This window comes from Cyprinodon tularosa, unplaced genomic scaffold, assembly GCF_016077235.1.
Source record: "Cyprinodon tularosa strain WSP-4 unplaced genomic scaffold, ASM1607723v1 ctg691, whole genome shotgun sequence".
Taxonomy (NCBI): domain Eukaryota; kingdom Metazoa; phylum Chordata; class Actinopteri; order Cyprinodontiformes; family Cyprinodontidae; genus Cyprinodon; species Cyprinodon tularosa.
Window position 1 is genome coordinate 598,832 of NW_024039442.1, and position 18,599 is coordinate 617,430.

Consider the following 18,599-nt stretch of genomic DNA (forward strand, 5'->3'; position numbering starts at 1 on the left):
CTGATCTTGTTAAGAACACCAGATCATCCAACTATGTCTCCAGTCTTTTGATCAGCATGCAGTGATCGACTGTCCTAAATCTGTCCTGTACTTGAGGCTATTCTGGGCTATTCATCATTTTAGCCCCATCAGTGAGAGGGGTGAATTCAGTGTTATTAAAATGTGTAACCTAAGCACGATTTCTCTAAAAAAAACAAACAAACAAACAAAAAAATCTATTTTTATAGATGAAAAAAAATCAAAACAGAGACATAATATCAATGGAAGAATGTAGAAGGATGTACTATCTTCTTAGCTTCTTGTTAGCAGGACATATTTTTGTAATTTTGTATAGGTTTCCTTCATTGTTATGTCTTTGTGGTTTTTTTTTTGGTTTTTTTTTCTTCTGCTGGGTCAACCACAGAGGAGATCTTAAATGCTCCCTACAATCCACTTTGTGCCCTTGTGCTGGGGTTTGTCTGATTAGGCGTTGCCTAATTAGGTCTGACTTGCTGGGCTTTTAAGTCACTCGCCATCTTCCATGAGGTCTGGTTAAAAGTTGATGGATGGATGAGACATTAAGTGTCAAGATGGAGAAAAAGGACTGATGGGAGTTCATGGCATGAGGCTACTATCAAGGTTCCTCTGCATTTTTCCATCATCATTTCTGTGGTTGTCAATTATTCAGCAGCTCATGTAAATGACTCTGGTAGTGTAACTTTGAAATATAACATTATTTCAAACAACTTTTTTGAAAGGAATAAAATAATTTAAATAAAGTCATTAACACTGCATTTATAGCATCTTGCAATGTCTTATAGCAAATGTGAGAGATTCTCAAGATCTGAAGATGTCTTCAGGGGCTGAATCTTTCCCCCCTTTGGATTCAGGAACATCATCATGACGGACACATCCAACTGAAACCACAAGATGGATAAGCAGCCAAAGCAGATATGAGAATTGGTGTGGGGAGGGGGGGGAGCTGGGTTGTCAGATATTAATCGAGACATTTTAAGTTTGTCATGAGCACATTTGAAAGCTTTAAGGCACACCGCTGATGTTTAGCCTGAGGGTGTGACAGACAGGAATGGATGCTGTGCTAAGCAAAGCGTTTGATCTCCAGCATCCCGGGAACGTAGGTATCAGAGAGAGACTCGTGTCTCTAACAGCTGTTCAGACTCTCTCTTGCAGGATTTGTTTTTAGTTTCTGGTGCAAATGGGTAGAGAATGATTTCACTTTGAAGAACTCCATTTACCCCTTCAGATCTCCCTCAAAAGTCACATACCGTACAGTTAGAGGAGCTCTTTGAAATAAAGTAAACACGTTTAAGTCAAGAGGCTAAACACTGCTCTCAAAAGAGGCCTGCAAGTGTGTGTTAATAGGCACCTCAACACAATTACATGGCCTCAGCTTAATGGCAGTCAAATCAATGAATGGATCCTGCCCCCTACTGTCAATGATGGGCATTACATATATAATCAATTAACGTTCAATGAGAAAAGATTGCACAATCAAAACCATTAATACAAACATTTTCTCAGTTTTGTTCTTTGTTAGGTGTCCAGTGTATTTAAAGGAACAAAAACATCAGTAATAACAATAATATTAATAAGTGGCATAAAAATTTGTGATTTTATCATCCATACTTATTTGAAAATTATAAGTTACTGCACTGAAAAGAGTGGGGAAGCTTGTTATATATCACTTTAACTTTCCTCCTTTCTGTCTATCTAATAAATAGAAGGCTGAATCTGAGCTGACAGTTTCCTGCCTTTAAATTGCAGGGAACACAGCAACCTCTTCTGGACAAATGGCAAACCAAGCAGAAAATGAAATCAATCTTTTAAGTTAAAAGTAAGCTACACCAGAAAAAACTAATCCAAAATTTAAAGAAAAATAGCGAAACATTTTATTCCAGTTGTTCTACTGCTGATTTACTGTGAATTATATGTTAAATTCACACTTGAGAGTAATGGATTCTTCCAGAAATCCCATTGGAAATTGATTCCCTATTTTCTTTCATTGTATCTCAGCAGGATGACTGACCCGTAGTTTGGAAGAACAAAAATCATATTATTGCCTTGAGAAGCGTTAATAGGTATTCCATGATCAATGCATCTGATTAGTTCGCCTTGACAATACACTGGTGAGCTAATCATGCCAAAGGGATCAATGGAGCAGTGCCTTTCATTGCTTCTGTCTTTGGATAACTACAATGTAAATGACTGGGTATTAAAGGCAGCCATAGTGGGACGTGTGCTAAACTCTGCCTGTGCTGCATTGTTCACATGGGACCATGCACTGTCACTTAGCCAGTTCTTAATGAGTGAAATGTGAAAAACAAGCCCCCCTTACACAGCTCTCGCTTAACTCCTATCATCATATTTATTAGAGCTGATTTTTTTTTTCATTTCCAGAGATTCCTGAGACTACAAACTGCCAGCCCTTGTAGCAAATCCTTATGGTACAATCCCAACTGCTGCCTCTTTTTTTTCAATAAGCTCTACAAGACCAGCAGATGTTGTGCATTGTTCCTTTCAAAGAGAAACTAATTGCTAAACAAAAGGTGCTGGCATGTCCTGCCCAGAATCCTTGTAAATGCTTTACAGCCACAGCTCTATTGCTAGTTAAGTGGCTAATTATAAAAGGAGAACAAAAGTGTCTAATTAGAGATGGAGAAGGGAAGCAGAGGGAAGGAGGAGACTTTGCCTCTCCACTATTCTTCAAATAAGGACAGCTGATACTATCAACTCAATATAAATTAAACCTCCGTGGCACTTGAAAAAGCAGCCCAATTCTTAGTGTTCAGCTGAAATCAGAGATGTATTGGTCATTCCAGCACCAACTATTTTTTTATAGTAGAGCTAACTTAATGTTAATTAATGCTAACTTAATGTTAATAATTAAAAATAGGTGTGCCCAGATTATTGTAAGGAGGGCAAGAAATCCTAATTCCAAAGGTCAGTAGCATTTTACTGAGGCAATGATGGATTATGACATTTGTCTCCCCCTTATAGTTGTGGATTTTGCATGTCTGCAAAATCACTCATCCCTCTATTAATTGACATCACTATAACATTTGTATAAATGGTAGTTAACTAAAGCAAGACTACAAAAATAACAGCACACCATTGAAAGCTAAGAAAAACTAATAATAAAATGGCTGGACTCTGTCTTTCAAATATAAAACTGGAGTTTAACTCATAAATAAGACAGACAAAACTACTTTAAAAAAAAAATTTCTATATCAATTCCTCATTAAGTAATTTGACCTCTTTTGTCAAAAACTGCATTATTGTATTTCGTCTTGACAAGCTCCAAATGCCTCCTCTGATGTATTGCTGCACAGAACCCTTATTCTGCCTCTCCACTTATAAAAATGTGTCCCCTGGCCTGATGACACGTTTAAGTTTCTGTATGCATCCAAGGGCCTGGGTGAGCCTGTCTGTGAGAAAACAGAGAGCCCTTGACACTCTGTCTTGACAAAGTTGGGTAATTAACGACAGCGCCTATTAAAGGGAGAATATTCAGCCAGTGATAAATGGCTTTAATAACAGGACTGTGTTCTTGCTAACAGAGACAGATCCTGCCGCCACCGTCAGCCTGCCCACTAGATAAAACTACCCAGACTCCCATCTCAACATCCTCTTCATCTTGCCTTTTCCCATCGGCAGTCTTGCTTCTCTCCGTTCCTTCTTTTTTTCTCTAACTTTTGGAGAGAAAAAAAAGAAAAAAATCACAATGCCTTTGTCTTTCTTGCAGACTGCTCTGTATTCCCTAACTTTTGTTCATTTCAGGGAGGAGCCTCATCAAATGTGTTAACATATTCAAACTGGGAAATTTCCTCGTAGAACAAACAAGTCCCAACCTTTTCAGCCTACCTGCATGCATAGCGTTTGTGCATGTTTGTCTTGTAAAACATCGTTAGCCTTTTTGTGTAAGGGCCATGCAAATTGGACAGTTAAAAAGTGCTCTGACCGATTTATGGTCCAGTGCAGCGCTTTAACAGGCCGGCGCTACTGCTTTATGTGCCCTGGTGGGGTTTAGGGCAGGGCCTGACCACAGGGGTCATATTCATCACAGCCTCGTATTGTGAGACGAGTCCAGATGTCGGTCCTCATTAGAAGAGTACTGAGAAATTTAGAAGGCAGAAATGGGGATGAGCTAAACAGCCTATTGTCCAAACACAGACATAATGACTTTATAGTGTTTCAGAAGAAATGATTAGTATGTGCAAAAGAAAACATCTGTATTTTTATCTAAGATTATATATTGATTAACACATAATTACAACATTGTCAGGGTTTATGCCACTTATTACCTTCTTTTGTTTGGCCAACCATTGAATTCTGAGTTTTATTTTTATATATGAAAAGGAATAATTCAGAATTTAGATGTTTTGAAAATTTGTTTTGTGTTATTCTGCCACATTAAAGGATCTCACAACACCCACAAGACTTAAAGGGATATTGTGTAAGAATCGCTGTCATCTAGCGGGGAAAATGGGCGTGTTTCACTCAAACTAACGCTAAACCCTTTCACTTCACTGCCTCAAACGCATATTGCAGCTACTGTAGCCGTTGTGTGTTAAAAAGCCCCGACAACAGAGATGTAACCATGTAATCCAAAGTGAAGTGAAGTGTCTACAAGCCAGCATATACTTTGACAAGACGCAGGCGTTCACCGTGGCTTTGAAAACTAGAAAAGCGTATTGGTATATGTTTGTGTGATCTACTGTTATTCTTGCTAAGGTAATGATTAGCACTGTGGGCTGCTCAGTGGAGCAGTGGGACCCTGCTGCCTTGCAGCAAGAAGGTTCTGGGTATGATTCCCAGCCCGGGGTCTTTCTGCATGGAGTTTTCATGTTCTCCCTGAGCATGCATGGGTTCTCTCCGGGTACTCCGGCTTCCTCCCACAGTCCAAAAACAGCCCACATCTCCAAATGACTGTTAGGTTCTCTAAATTGTCCTTAGGTGTGAGTGTGTGTGTGAATGGTTGTTTGTCCTGTGTGTCTCTGTGTTGCCCTGCAATGGACTGGTGACCTGTCCAGGGTGTACCCCGCCTCTTGCCCATTGACTGCTGGAGATAGGCACCAGCACCCCTCGCGGCCCCACTCGAGACAAGTGTGTAAGAAAATGGATGGATGGATTAGCACTGTCTAATTAAACCAAAAAGAATAATTTAGCTTTACGTTAATTTAGGCAGTACAGTTCATATATTTGCTGAGAAGAAGCATCTGAACTTCAGCGTCCCTTTTCAAAATCTTTCTCTTTCATTCGCTTCTTCCACCAAGAGAAAGCTTGCCTGATGATGATCTTCTACTTTTGATGTCTCTGTTTTTTTTTTTCTTTTAACTTTCTTGGGAATGGTGAAACCATTTCTTGAGCTGCTGCTCCATATGCATGGTCCTGCACTGTGCTGCAGTAAAGCAGACTTTAAGTTGACGGGTTAGCGTCTCCAAATGATCTTCATTTCCATCGTCAATCACACTGTACTGCCAGCAAGGGGAAACACGTTGTTGTTCCGTTGTTATTATGATCTTATCCTTCCATATGTACTTTCAAGATGGCAGAATGCATGGCGCTTGGCAAACAGGGGACCACCCTTATGTATAAACTAATGTAAAATACTTCTGTTATAAAAAATTATCTGATTATTAGAAGTATTAATACACCATTAATAACACATAGGTAAATGTAGTCTTCAATTCCAGGCAGTAAAAAAGAGAAATTGTTTCACAATGTCCCTTTAAATTTGGTTTCAAAAACTATTACGTAATACAACAACGTCAACACATAAGATATGACAGCTATGCAGTCTGTGTTTTGCTGTGTGCCAGTTATCTTAATATACCCAACTTGTTGTTATGTATGTGGTCTGTATAAAACTATACAAAGTCTTTATGGAAATAGACGAAGCCGGTTTGATTCAGATTCAGGTCCTCTTCAGAATACATGAGCAAAGTCTCAGTTTGCGGGTCTTTGGGGTCTTCTCCCAGCAGAGGTTGTAGGGGTTTGCACTCTCTTGCAAGACCAAAAGCCATGACTTCATTAAATTGACATGAGTATTCTAATTAAAGACCCCCGCTGAGCAGCTGACTTGGAGGTAGCGTTCATTGCTAAGACCCTGACAACCAGAGAACACCCTCTGCAAATGAATAGAGAATGACCAAATAGTCGCTCTGTGACTGGCTTGGACTTCTGCTTCCTTAAAGGCAAGAATATTTAGATCTGATTGCTCTCATTAAATGTGTTATAGTGGTATAATTATAATGGTTTGCCTACAAAATGTGATGACTTAGTGTGTGGTTACTTTGCTCAATGACAAATTAGGATTGCAGGTTTAATATTCATAAAGTTGATTTGATCCTCTAATGGGTGTTTTAGTTTTGTGGTTGTTCTTTATGGCAAACAAAACTACACACCATAACCATTTTAGGTACGTATGGAAAGCTGAGCATCTGAAACATGATGAAAGCAGAAGGTCAGTTCATTCATTTATTCTAAATTCAAGAAGGAAAAGAGACATTACTGGATCTGGCGTTATAATTAGGTGGATATTAGCACTGAGTGAATTATTGGGCACTTGTTATTCAAGTTTGTCCTCTGCTGCTCGTCAGATGAGATATCCATGTGAAGATCATTCTCATTCTGGCAGCAACACATTGACTGATATTGTTTAAATTACACCTCCTTGGGCAAGGCGTTCCGAAATGCTTTGCAGATGGGAATTCGTCAAAAAAATGTCAAGGAGAAAATGAAGGGTATCAGGGCTTGATTGCTCTGGCAAAAAAAAGGATTATTTCCTACAAGAAAGTGAAAGATGTTGCTTGAAACAGTAATCACACAAGACAGACAGTAAAATACGAAACATCTTATTCAGGAAAAGATAACTCAGAGTGGGCTTATAGTGGGTGTTATCCCACTGGTGAACGGTAAATGATTCCTGATGATTAAATAAAAACTAAATTCTTTCAATTCTATCATGGTAAATATAATACTATGCAAAATGTCTTTTTACTCACTAAGAGTTGTTTTTTTTTTTTTTTTTTTTTCGGTGTGAGAACAGCCTTATTTGAAGTCAATTTATTGTCAATTGTGCTCAGGTTTGTAACTCATATTAGTTATATTTCTATTTATTTTAATATCTAAAATTTTAAAATTAAATTAAAAAAATTAATAAAAAGAGAATAAATGAGTGTGAATGATTGTGATGTTACATTTGCAGTGTAAGGCCAATGCACATAACTACGAGAAGGCAGTTTTATTACCAGGATCTTCCTGTACATGTATGTGAATTTGTCTTATGAAATACAAAAAGTCAAAAGAAACACTTTTAAAGAGTAGTAGCTTTGATACCTTATGCCCTTAAAAAATATTTAAATAATCTAAAACTGCTCTTTAACTCATTGCAGTGTTAAATAATCACACAACAAAAAAATTGTCATTTAAAACTTGCAGCATTTAGGCTGACTTAATCGCTGCTCATACTCTACCATTGTAATCTGTCGTGCTTTGGTTGCATCACCACTCCTTTGTCCAAGCGCTTCAGTTACCATTCTGCTCAGCTTTATTTCAGGAGTTTGTTCAGTGACTCTGAATGTATGATTTTAATCAGTTAGAAGGATAATCAGAAAAGCGATGGTGGAGGCCATGTGTGACATCCCTCATTCTCTACTATTTTATCTTCAGCTAATTTTCTCATGTGTCATTAATGTTGATGATTGAAGGAAATTTTAAATACCTGTAATCAGATGGCAGCTGCAGACATTTGCCTAAGACATGGAAAAAAATCTCCTCAGCTTGGTCATTACCCTAAATCCAATATACTAATACTTTTATATTCCTAGAGCAACACATTTTTTACAACAAAGCAACTGTTGTAGTTTGGCTTGGAGAAAGTGGATTTTCTGCTTCCTCTGTGCCAAAAAGTCGCCTCAATTATATTCACCATAATCCGGTTAAAAACAGCTCCACACAATTAGAGAAAAATTAAGTGTAAAATTTAACACCAAAATGAACATATCCAAAATTACCAAGAGAGATTGAGATTGCATGTTGTGTTTTGTTTTTCTGGTGATCAGTTTTTTTTTTTGAGTGTTCAATATTATCACATATATTTACCCTGTGTGGGATTTTTTCTTGTTATGTAAAGATACAACTTTGATTTTTCATTTAACTCACTTTTTTTCTTTTATTTCCAAACAGATTGTCCATAAATAACAGTAGTGCCTGCAAGTTGGATTGGGATTTGTCTTTGAGATGTCCTTATTCACCAATTCCCAGTAAGTTAACACTATCAGTGTCAATTTACCCATTTGTGTTCTGTTTTTCAAAGGCAACAACAAGCACTACACTGTTCTTCATTTTACAGTCACAACATGATACTGTTTGCTTTTTTTGTATTGTTGGGAAAAATAGCTAAAATTAATCAAGTCATTAAAATAATGGCTGTGAAAGTTACATATATATATGTAACTTGTATCTAGGAGGTTATTTCTTTATGCATGTTGAGGAAAGCAAAACTTCTGAATCTATTGGACTGTGTATTTAATATTTCTTTTAGCCTTTAAGAATACCTTTATCATAGAAGAAAACAATATTTATGTGTTTATGAAAAAGTCTCTGTTTTAATAGACAAGCTGTAGTCCGTTTGCCTTTTTTTTCCAGCATTGCCAAAAAGGAGTCAGACACCAGCTCCCCCTTATCAAATGAAATGGTCCATCTGTCCACACTATACAAAATCCATCCAATATTGGTATTTTATCTCATTCACTTCCAAAAAAACAAAAGAGATTCATGAAATTTTGTTTCAAGTCCTGCTGCTCTCAATCTTTGGTCTCACTTTTCCTTTGAAAGCTTTGGCCTTTAAACTTAGTGCTGTTATCACAAGAGCTTCACACCTTAAAAATCATGTCATTACTGTCATCTTGCTTGGCGCTCCCTCACAATGACTGACCGCTGCTGCAGATATTAAGTTGAAGTCCTCAATTCCAATAAAACAACACAATATAATGTCAGCGGCTCCATTCAACTTTATTCGTTTTAAAGCCAGTGGCTACATTTTCTTTATGGCCTACTTTCTTGGCCATAAAGCATCTTATAGTAAGATACTACAATCTAAACTGTGTTATATCTTATAAAGTTGCACAAGAATAAACTGGAATATAAAGCACATGTTCACTTTTCATGGCACACAATTCAATGTAAGTTCTTGTGTTGATAGTATTCTATAGGTTTTGTTTCCTTCCACAGATGGAAGCAACAGTGTTGTGGAAATTTCCATCTGTCTTTCATGCAATAAGCTCCTTGCGCTCACTTTTGAAATGCCTATTTGTACCTATGCCTCTACTGCCGAGCTATACCCCATAATCACCAACTACACCTCCACATATCTGGGTAGTAGACATAATTCTGCACCTTTTTTTCAGATGATATTTACAGGCATAATGTATCTTATATTTAACATTTTTTTAGGCATAGATTTTTTGGTTCGAACAATCTAGCTGTGGGACAGGCGGGTTTTTTTCTTTTGACTTTTGACAATATTTTTGTCTCTGTTCCTTTATAAACTATATCGCATTTAGTCCTCTCACAGTAGTTACTCATTAGCAAATATGTGCTTTCCCACTGACCCTAAAGAAGTCTGTCATTGTAAGAAAAACTGGATTTTAAAATACAATTCCTTTAAACATAACAAAATACTACAAATATGAGTTTTTTTCAATCTTAGCCGCGCATTAAACATTTCACATCAACTGGAACTTAGTTTTCGAAAGTGCCCAAAATGAATTACATTATGGATTATCAAGTAATTATGGATATTTCCAAAGACTGATAGGGCCGGAAAATTGAGTCCTGAATATTTCATAATGCACCGCACCATCTTTGTAGAGGAAATTATTTAGTGATAGCATGCTCATTTGCGGAATGGATAAAGGTTCATTGCGAGTCACCAGAGTGCTGTAATTGGAAAGCTGGTGTGATTCAAAGGAATTATTCAAAGATGAGCATGTCTGCTTAATAACTGTAAAATCAGTGCACCTTTAATACTCGGGCATATGCCCAAAAATATGCTGGAATGATGAGCATACCTATTGCATTGTTGCCATATACTAGTTCTCTTAATACTGCCACAGGTTTTCTAAATGTATCCTGTAAAACAAATGTGATTAATGAGCTCTTCATTTTTCTCTTTCTGCAGATGAGACCAGGGACATTTCCACCATCAGCCAAGCCTCTGAAAGCCATATGTATTTAAGTAAAAATCCAAACAGAAAAAAATTTCTTTGGAATAATCCGGTTATCTTTTTTTTTAAGGCCCATGATATGACCTGCTATCATATCTACTGCAAATCTCACAAATTTATGAATTACACACTTTCTTAAACGGTTTGACTGGAGTTAAAAAGAAGGATTTTTGTTGCATCTAGAAAACATGAACATGTGCCAGTTTTGAAAAATGTCCTCTGTAAAAGGCAAATCCAAATGTCAGAGAGACAGATACTTTACACACAGAGAGTGTTACCCTCTGGGCATCAAGCAGAAAAGCTTCAGAATAATATTTTTTTCCCAGTTGGAGTGAACTGCAATTACCCATCATCAGACATAAAAGCAGATCACTTGCACTCCTTCACCATGGAGATGAACTTGGTCACTGTTTTTAAAACAATACAAAGAAGGCTAAGAAAAAAAGCAGTACCTCATAACAATGAATTGTACTGAGTTCAGATATACCGAATAATGTCTCTATGATTATTTAGATTACATAGTCCACTGGAAACGTATTTATGCACTTTCTATAACACAATGTAAAAAGTTGTCATTTTTCTATCACTCCTATGGTGAAAATGTTCACAATCTTTGAATTGTACTGTGTACCTTTAATTTGCAACCATTTAAAGTTTTAAAAATTACAAATGGGACCTCTTTATTTGTTTGAAAAATTGTCATTTGTCAAACAATTGTAATTAGCGGCATAAATTGTAATTAGCGGCATAAATTGTAATTAGTGGCTTCTGTTGCTTTTGAAGATGAAACAAAACATAAATGATAAATTTAGGTTTTATTTTAATTTTTTTTTGTTTTTTAAACATATTTATATGTTTGCATATTTCTTCCTCAATGCCAACATAATATCCAGAAACTTTAGTATACTTTTGCATCCCGAAAACATGTATTTTTGGTTTATTGGCCATTCTAATTGCCCTCTAGAGGGGGATGCGTACATGCATTGTTTCCTGTAATGTTTGTCTTTGTGTTTTTTTATCCCTTGACAGATAAATATTACCTTCAGCACTATGTAATTAAGGACTAAGTGGGTATTTGGACGAAAGGAAAAAAGAATACTTCCAGCTTTTTAAATTTTTGCCTTATTTCTAACATTTTACAGTATATTAGAAAATATTCAAATGGCTCCCACACTATCTTCATTGTTCACTTTTATACTTTGACAGGTAACTAACCTTTTCTCTTTATATTACCAAAATATATGGTACATATAAATTTGCACACTTTTCCTAAGTAGTTCAGATCATTCTCATTGCCAATAAAAACGTGCAAAAATCTTCAATTTATTGCAAGCTTTTGTGTGTAGTTTTATAAGCTGGACTTTTGTAAGCTGCTGATCAGGGGGCAAATTAACTGCTAAAAGCAACACAAATGGAAAAAAAAAACCTGCTGCAAAACAATGAGTGATACATATTCCAAAACACATTGATAAACAAAAAAGGCATCAGACTGCACCTATTTTTCAGTGCAAAACCAAAGTGGTGAAAGAAAGAAAGAAACAAAGAAACAAAGAAAAATACATGTTTAAATAGCTGCAAACTTGCTCAACAAAACAGAAGTGTTCGAGACCACTATGGAGAGTCAAATATAAAGTCATGTGGGAACAGACATTAACCTGGTGCCCAGAAGTTGAAGGGAAGAAAGGAAAGAACACTCTTCTGTCCTGTCTCTTTAATGTCTTTGGCCAAATTATTTTACAGCATGATGGAATTGAAATCATTATCTTATCAGCGGAGAAATTCACTAATATATCTGCATTGCTTTCATCATGAGAATTGTAATACACCTATTGGAGCAAGCTGGACACATCTACAGCGACTCATAAAAAAGCCATATATTTTTCAGGACTTCTCTGCAATGAATTTGGTAAATCATATCATCAAATTTCAAAAGTTTAAATATCAACAGTCTAACATATAGCTATTCTATTTATTTTTGCAATAATGTCATATTCTATGGCAGTCTTTAATTTCAGTTCAATCTTCCCAAAACACTTGTACTGATCCCTAATGTTTGTCTTTCTAAAAGTAATGCAGTTGTTAAAATATGTTGGCTCTTTAAATAATTGGCTGTTTCAGTGAATTTGCACTAGACATGTTCATTTATTTTCTTAGCAAGAAGTAAACAAGCAATTCTGCTTAAAATCTATTAGATCAGGTTATGAATAAAAGATGAAATGCTATATTATTTTACTAAATCAAAACTTATTGAAGAAATTCCTCAACATAGGAATTTGCATTGGAGTGTTTCTATAAGTTTTATTTCATGTTTGGTGAGTTTTTGTACCCCGGTACCAGCAGGGGCTCACAGCTCTCACCAGGAAGACCACAGCAATGAAGCAATGCGGTGAGCCCTGTTTGGCTTTAAATTTTACAGGCCGGTAAATGTCAGTCTCATGAATTAACAAAATGAGAACAACGTCTTTGTTGATCCGCGGTTTATTTTCAAGTTTGTCTGCAGAAAATGACCTTCCAGAATGCCTTGTGGGAATGAGCCAAAGAGGGAGATTTACAATCTCATCAGTGCAGGTGAGTTATTTTTAAGAAAGCGGGACGTTTGGGAAGAAAAAATAGAGAGAGGAACTAAATGGCAAGCAATATAAATAAGGCTGAATTAAAGACAGGAATAAGAATAAAACTAAGGTGATGAAATTAAGATTTGAATTTTTACCTTTTTTTCCTGCTAAACTAGCCCATCTTCATCATAGTGTAGATCATGTCAGGTGCTGGCATGACCCTAAAAGTAAGAACTAATCTTAACTCGTCACCTCAAGGCCCCTTTCAACCCACAGGGCTTTAGGCATCCCGTCAGCCCAGCAGAAAACCACCGGGCACTTCTGTTAGCATGCAAATGAGACAAGAACAAATGTCCCATCACTTCTGGGGCCCCTTGTCCCAAAGTGTTTAACACTCCTTCTGTTAACCCCCCTCCCACCCTTGTGGCTTCAAAAACCCTTCCTTACCTCCTTCAGTCTTTTTTTCTTCCCTCTTATGTTCTTTAAATGAGCTCTCCAACTCCACTTCTTTCTCACAATTCAATTTTACAAGGCTATTATCCCGGGCGTAATGTGGAGGTTAAATATATCGGGGCAGACATTATGTGAAAATAATTAGTGCTAATGAATAATGCACTCATTCAGCTGATGAAGGATGGTTGTCAGGGTAATAGACTATGAGGGAGGGGCCTCTGTGACAAATGAAATTAAAATATTTAAGTACTGTTTTATGGTATTACAAGGCCCTCACACTTTTCTTTCTGTTACTCCCTGCTTGAAGCAGCCCTGACTCTGAGGTGTGGCATGGTAGTTGTCCCATTACTCATCTACAACATCTATCTCTTTCCAAAGACTCTAGAGCTATCAAAGAAATGCCCTGTCTTCACACTTTTACAGTACTTGACTCTGTGATGCCCCTGCTCTGATAATAACTCTGATGTCAGGCCATGCACAGATGCTATTGACAGCTAGTGCCTCTCTCTCCCCGAATATATTTTGTTCCTTTTATTTATAACCACTACACTCATTCAGCCTTTAACTACCTCATTCTGCAGCCATAATGTGACAATGAAGGATGTAGGTTCTAAATTGCGCAGTTTACAGCACCCTTCCAGCCAATTGGCCTTCCTCAAATCAATGATGGCAAACCGATCACACTGTGGCAGATAAATGGAACGCATCGACACCGTTTCATTAGGCATGATGGTTGGAGGAGGGCAAAGGAAGTGCCTTTGACAGGCGCAAAATAGCACATCAACCAAAGTACAGTGTTTGCTATTAAGAAAAATGGAACGCTTCACAAGATCTAATACGGATCAAAGGCCAAAAAGTCAATAAGCCTCAACTTATCATCAAGTATCCTGGCAACATATACATTTTTTTGTGATAGCAAATAACTTTGAGGTTCTGGAATGAATCTAACTAAAAGGAATTGGTGGTGATAAGAACACAAAATTTAAGCTTTTACCAGCTTTAATCTGCTACAGTTTGCTTTTAAACATATATGACAAAACATATATAAATAACCATGTGTACTTGTAGACTTAGACTAACTTTATTGTCATTTTGTATACACAGAGTGTATCCAATACGAAATTTTGTTTTGTACAACTCTCATGACATTTATATTTCCTAAAGCAGCAGTGATCAAATGTAAACATTGGGAGAAAAAAAACTTGGTGCTAATAAACGCATTAATATAGTCAGTTTGGTGCTTGTATTTGTCATCTTAAGCTTTATCTATGACGTGAGCAGCAGTCTCAGCAGAAACTCCCAGACTTCCCTCTCTTCAGATACCTCTTCCAGCTCTTCTGGAGGAAGCCTGAGGTGCTACCAGGCCAGCAGAGCGACATTGTGCCTCCAGCGTGTCCTTGGTCGTCCCCTGGGCCTCGTCATGATGGGATGTGCCTAGGACATCTCTAGACAAAGGCATCCAGGGCGCATCGAAAAAACACAGGTTGGAGCCACTTCAGCTGACTCGTCTCGATGTGAAGGAGAAGCGGCTCTACTCTGAGCCTGTCCCAGATGACTGAGCTACATTCTCCGATGTAGTGTGGAGCCACGTATGGTGTCACCTGGCCTGGGCAACATTCCTGGCTCTAGCCCCGAATTATAGCCTTAAATCCTTTTTACCCCCAAGAAAGAAGAAATGTCAAATAAATGGCCTGCTTTATAACATTAAAAAGACATTACATAATTTTCTTATGATACTGTAACCAGTGGTCAAAACACAGCAACTGCAGCACTCTTCTGCTCGTTCTCATAGCTCTCGCTCATACAAGCATTCACCTTACCTGGAGTTGTTATTAGTGTCTGAGTTGGGCTGGACACTGGTTGCTTCTGATTATCCACAAAATCCATCTTGAATACATCGCTTTGATTGGTTGTAAGGTTGGACCTGTTTGAGGTGTCAGTCTGCTCATCAAATTATGTTTTAGTTTTAGTTGTATAGTGTGAAATTAAAAAGGCTATTTTAAAGACATTTAGATACACAAACAACCCAAGGCTTCAATAACTGAAGAGCATTAGACTTTTTAAGATGGCATAATGAAAGCCTTAATTTAATACTTTTTTTAGAGATCTTTTTTTATATTGTCAAGATTATTTTTCATAGATACATTGTGGAGTACATGGTGCAGTAGATGGCCTAAAACAAGGTGCCTATGAGGATTTGCTCAGCCCCCAGTGTTTCCAGGCCCCCAAAAAACGCACCTGCATTGTCCTGTTTTCCTATACATAAAATCTGGAACTCACACTAACCACACTAACCATTTGGCCTATTCTCTAAAAAACCCCTTGGGACATGTCTTACCATGAGTACCCTTCTCAGTCACTGGGGTGACTGAGAGGGGTACTTTTGGGCATGACATTTTGGCAAGACTGTCCAGAAGTTGAACACATTTATTTATATAAAGGGTTGTTTTACATTAGTATAAATTGGCCCCAGATAGATGGTTGATAAGGAGTAATTCTTCAATAAATTCTATCCATAAAGAAATTGTTATAATGTAGATATTGCACATGAATGTATGTGGCATGTTGTTTTCCTGTGGCTCACCTCTGTGTTTAGGTGAATTGAGTTGGACTGAGATAAATGTAGTTTTGTATGGACTATGGTTATATATATACTTAAAACAGTTGCTTTTTTGTGTTTTTTTTCTTTGCTTAAAGGAAGACAACATGTATTTAGTTGTGTATAATTGCTCTAAGTAAGTGGGAAAAACAGCTGCTATAGATAAGTCATATAGGTCTATCAAGTAACCCAAGACCACGCTGCTGTATAGAAAACATTTCCTGTAGAATGCTCTTTTTATGCCAATAACGTTGTAAACTATCAGTACCATCCACTTTGATTATTTCTTCTAGCAGTGAATAAACTTTCCTTTACCATTCTGTGTCCAATATCTTGTGTTTACCTGCCAAGTCCAAAAGGACTTGTTTATGATGTGTTAACTAGTGTGAACTTTGAATAAATTTATCTTTTCATCTAAGCTCAGATATCCTTTTATAGTAACTGGGAATAATAGATCGTTTTGATAAGTACCTTATTTGGGTTTAGGTTCCCCAGGGTGTTTTCATAAACACCTGTTGGGGGGGGGCGGTATTATTGGTGTGCAGGATGTCCAACCAACGTTCATTGTGTTTTCGAATGCTGTATAAATTTACATAATAAATACATTGAAACAATAAATGTAAACATTTCTGTCCATGAAAATTTGCATCATACCCTGCAACACACGTTTCAGTGCAGCACGGTGCCAGGCAGGTGGCTGTTGTAAACAAACCGGCGGTTATGGCTTGGGCCTTGGATCCCAAAGGGAAAAAAAGGAAGATACCTCATGAGACCATAGGATTTCCAAGAAGAATGGATGGAATAATTTGCTTTCATTACCAATGCAGAAGGATTGCTTGCATGTTTGCTTTGTAATGACATGTTGTAAAGTAATAAAAAGAGTAATATGCAAAGACATTTCCAAGAAAAAGGCATGCTAAATATGAAGCCGACCAAGTGAAGTGAAGAGAAGAAAAAAGTGGGAATGCAAAACTTCTGGATAAAAAACAGAAGATAGATTTAAGAAGAGGTTTGCATCTCCTAACTCCAGGACTTCTGCTTGTCTTTTTGCAAACATGAAAAACCTTAAAGCTACAGTGTGTAACTTTTAGTGACATCTAGCGGTCAGACTGCAGACTGCAGCAACATGAACATCTCCCCCCCACCGCTTCTCCCCCCCAACAGTACGGCGAGCGTTACAGGACAAAATGTCTTCCACGACGTCCGCATCACCTACCTTCTCAAGTGATGAGGTTTGTTTACATAGATAATTTTACAGATAGTATTTCATTAGTCTGTGTAGGGTATAGATTTCATGTAGACTTAAGATAATAAATATACCCGTTATTTTTTCTACATCGTTGTGACGTTTTGGCGATCTCGCAATCGCTAGTTTGTTGGCTCTGCGCTGCCGTAGCACAAAGATGTCTGCCTCCATGGCTGCAAGACCCGCTCCTGTGTAATTATAAATAACGAATTCTAAGGCGACGCAAATATTAAGGTTAAGAGGCTGAGCTCGTAGATGATGATAAATAACATAGTTATGTATAATATATTACATTTCTGACTGTATATCCCTGTAATTATTACACACTGTAGCTTTAAAGACAACAAACCTAACCTTTTAACATGTACTTATACACACTTACATTCACGCATGCATTCACCATTTAAACCTGTTTTTGTCTAGTTCCAAAGCCCTTTAGATTAAGGCAGAGACTTTAAAAAGAAATAAAAAAAAAAGGGGGGGGGGGGGCAATATATGAATAAAAACTGTAGTCCAGACATCCATTCAAAACTCCCATCAATAAGCTCCACTTTCAGTCCCTGCAATCCTCATATATGCTCCCATGGATTCAGAATGACACCTAATTACATCCTTCCAAAGCTTCTGGACTTTAGGACATTCTCACTATCAATGGAGAAGAGTTCCTTTTTCAGATAAACATTTAGTGCAAGTATCTGGAATATCACTATGATATGATGAAGCCTAACTGGTGTTATTTAGGTTCTCATAAGCTATTTATATTGCAGAAGGGTAAATCGTTCATTTATAGTTTGTTATTGTGCTTTTAAACATGCCTGATTCCAGTCTTCTTCATCTATGTCTTCGAATGTGTCTCCTCTCCAAGTGTCTAACTTATCTATTGTTGAATCTTTAGAGGAAAGCATCAACAAGTTGGAGAATACTGAAAGAAAACCTTTCCCTTAAAATTCCCAACGCACACTTGTTAACTATTCGTTTCAGTTTTGATGTCATATAGTTTTTCAATTGTAAGTATTTAAAATAATGTTTTTGGGGTATTACTTTTTTTTTTTATATAACTGATCGAAAACAAGCAACCTGCCATCAGCATATAGGTCTTTCAACAGGATAAACATGTAATCATAAATTATTATTATATATTTAAGCCCATGTTGTCCTTTTTTGTTTATAGTGGGCTAATACACTTAGAGCCTGTGTTGCCATACGAGGCCTATATAAGACTTTTACATTTTTAAGGCTCCAGACAGAAGTTTTTTTTTTTTTTTTTTGTCCAGTATTGCTCTTTGCACAGTTTGGGTTACCGACCCCTGGTTTAGACCACTTATTTAGGTGTAAATACACAGACACACACTCTTTGAACTTAGAAAGCCACAGAAACAGTAAGTGAAGTACTGAAATCATAACTGAGGGGTCATCTTATGCTTAGCAACACTGCTGGTATCAAACAAGGAGGGAGATAAGTAGAGCACATTGTTTGTTTTGGTTTGCGACACATTTTCCCACACTATTTCTAAATT

At 37.1% G+C, this 18,599-nt stretch overlaps 2 long non-coding RNA genes across 6 annotated transcripts in view; both read left to right on the forward strand.

Annotated features, from left to right (window-relative positions):
- Positions 1-10,970, forward strand: part of LOC119771861 — an 88,349-nt gene extending 77,379 nt beyond the window's left edge. For all 4 annotated transcript variants that reach the window (XR_005279192.1, XR_005279191.1, XR_005279193.1 and 1 more), the window contains 2 exons: positions 8,188-8,264; positions 10,184-10,970. This is a non-coding gene — a long non-coding RNA (uncharacterized LOC119771861). The remainder of the gene's footprint in view (positions 1-8,187; positions 8,265-10,183) is intronic.
- Positions 10,971-12,479: 1,509 nt separating this feature from the next.
- LOC119771855 lies at positions 12,480-16,450 on the forward strand. Of its 2 annotated transcripts, none has more exons than XR_005279189.1 (2): positions 12,480-12,797; positions 14,498-16,450. It is a non-coding gene; the product is annotated as an uncharacterized LOC119771855 (long non-coding RNA). The 2 variants fall into 2 exon arrangements; XR_005279188.1 differs by having other exon boundaries at positions 14,557-16,450.
- The last annotated feature ends 2,149 nt before the right edge of the window (positions 16,451-18,599 follow it).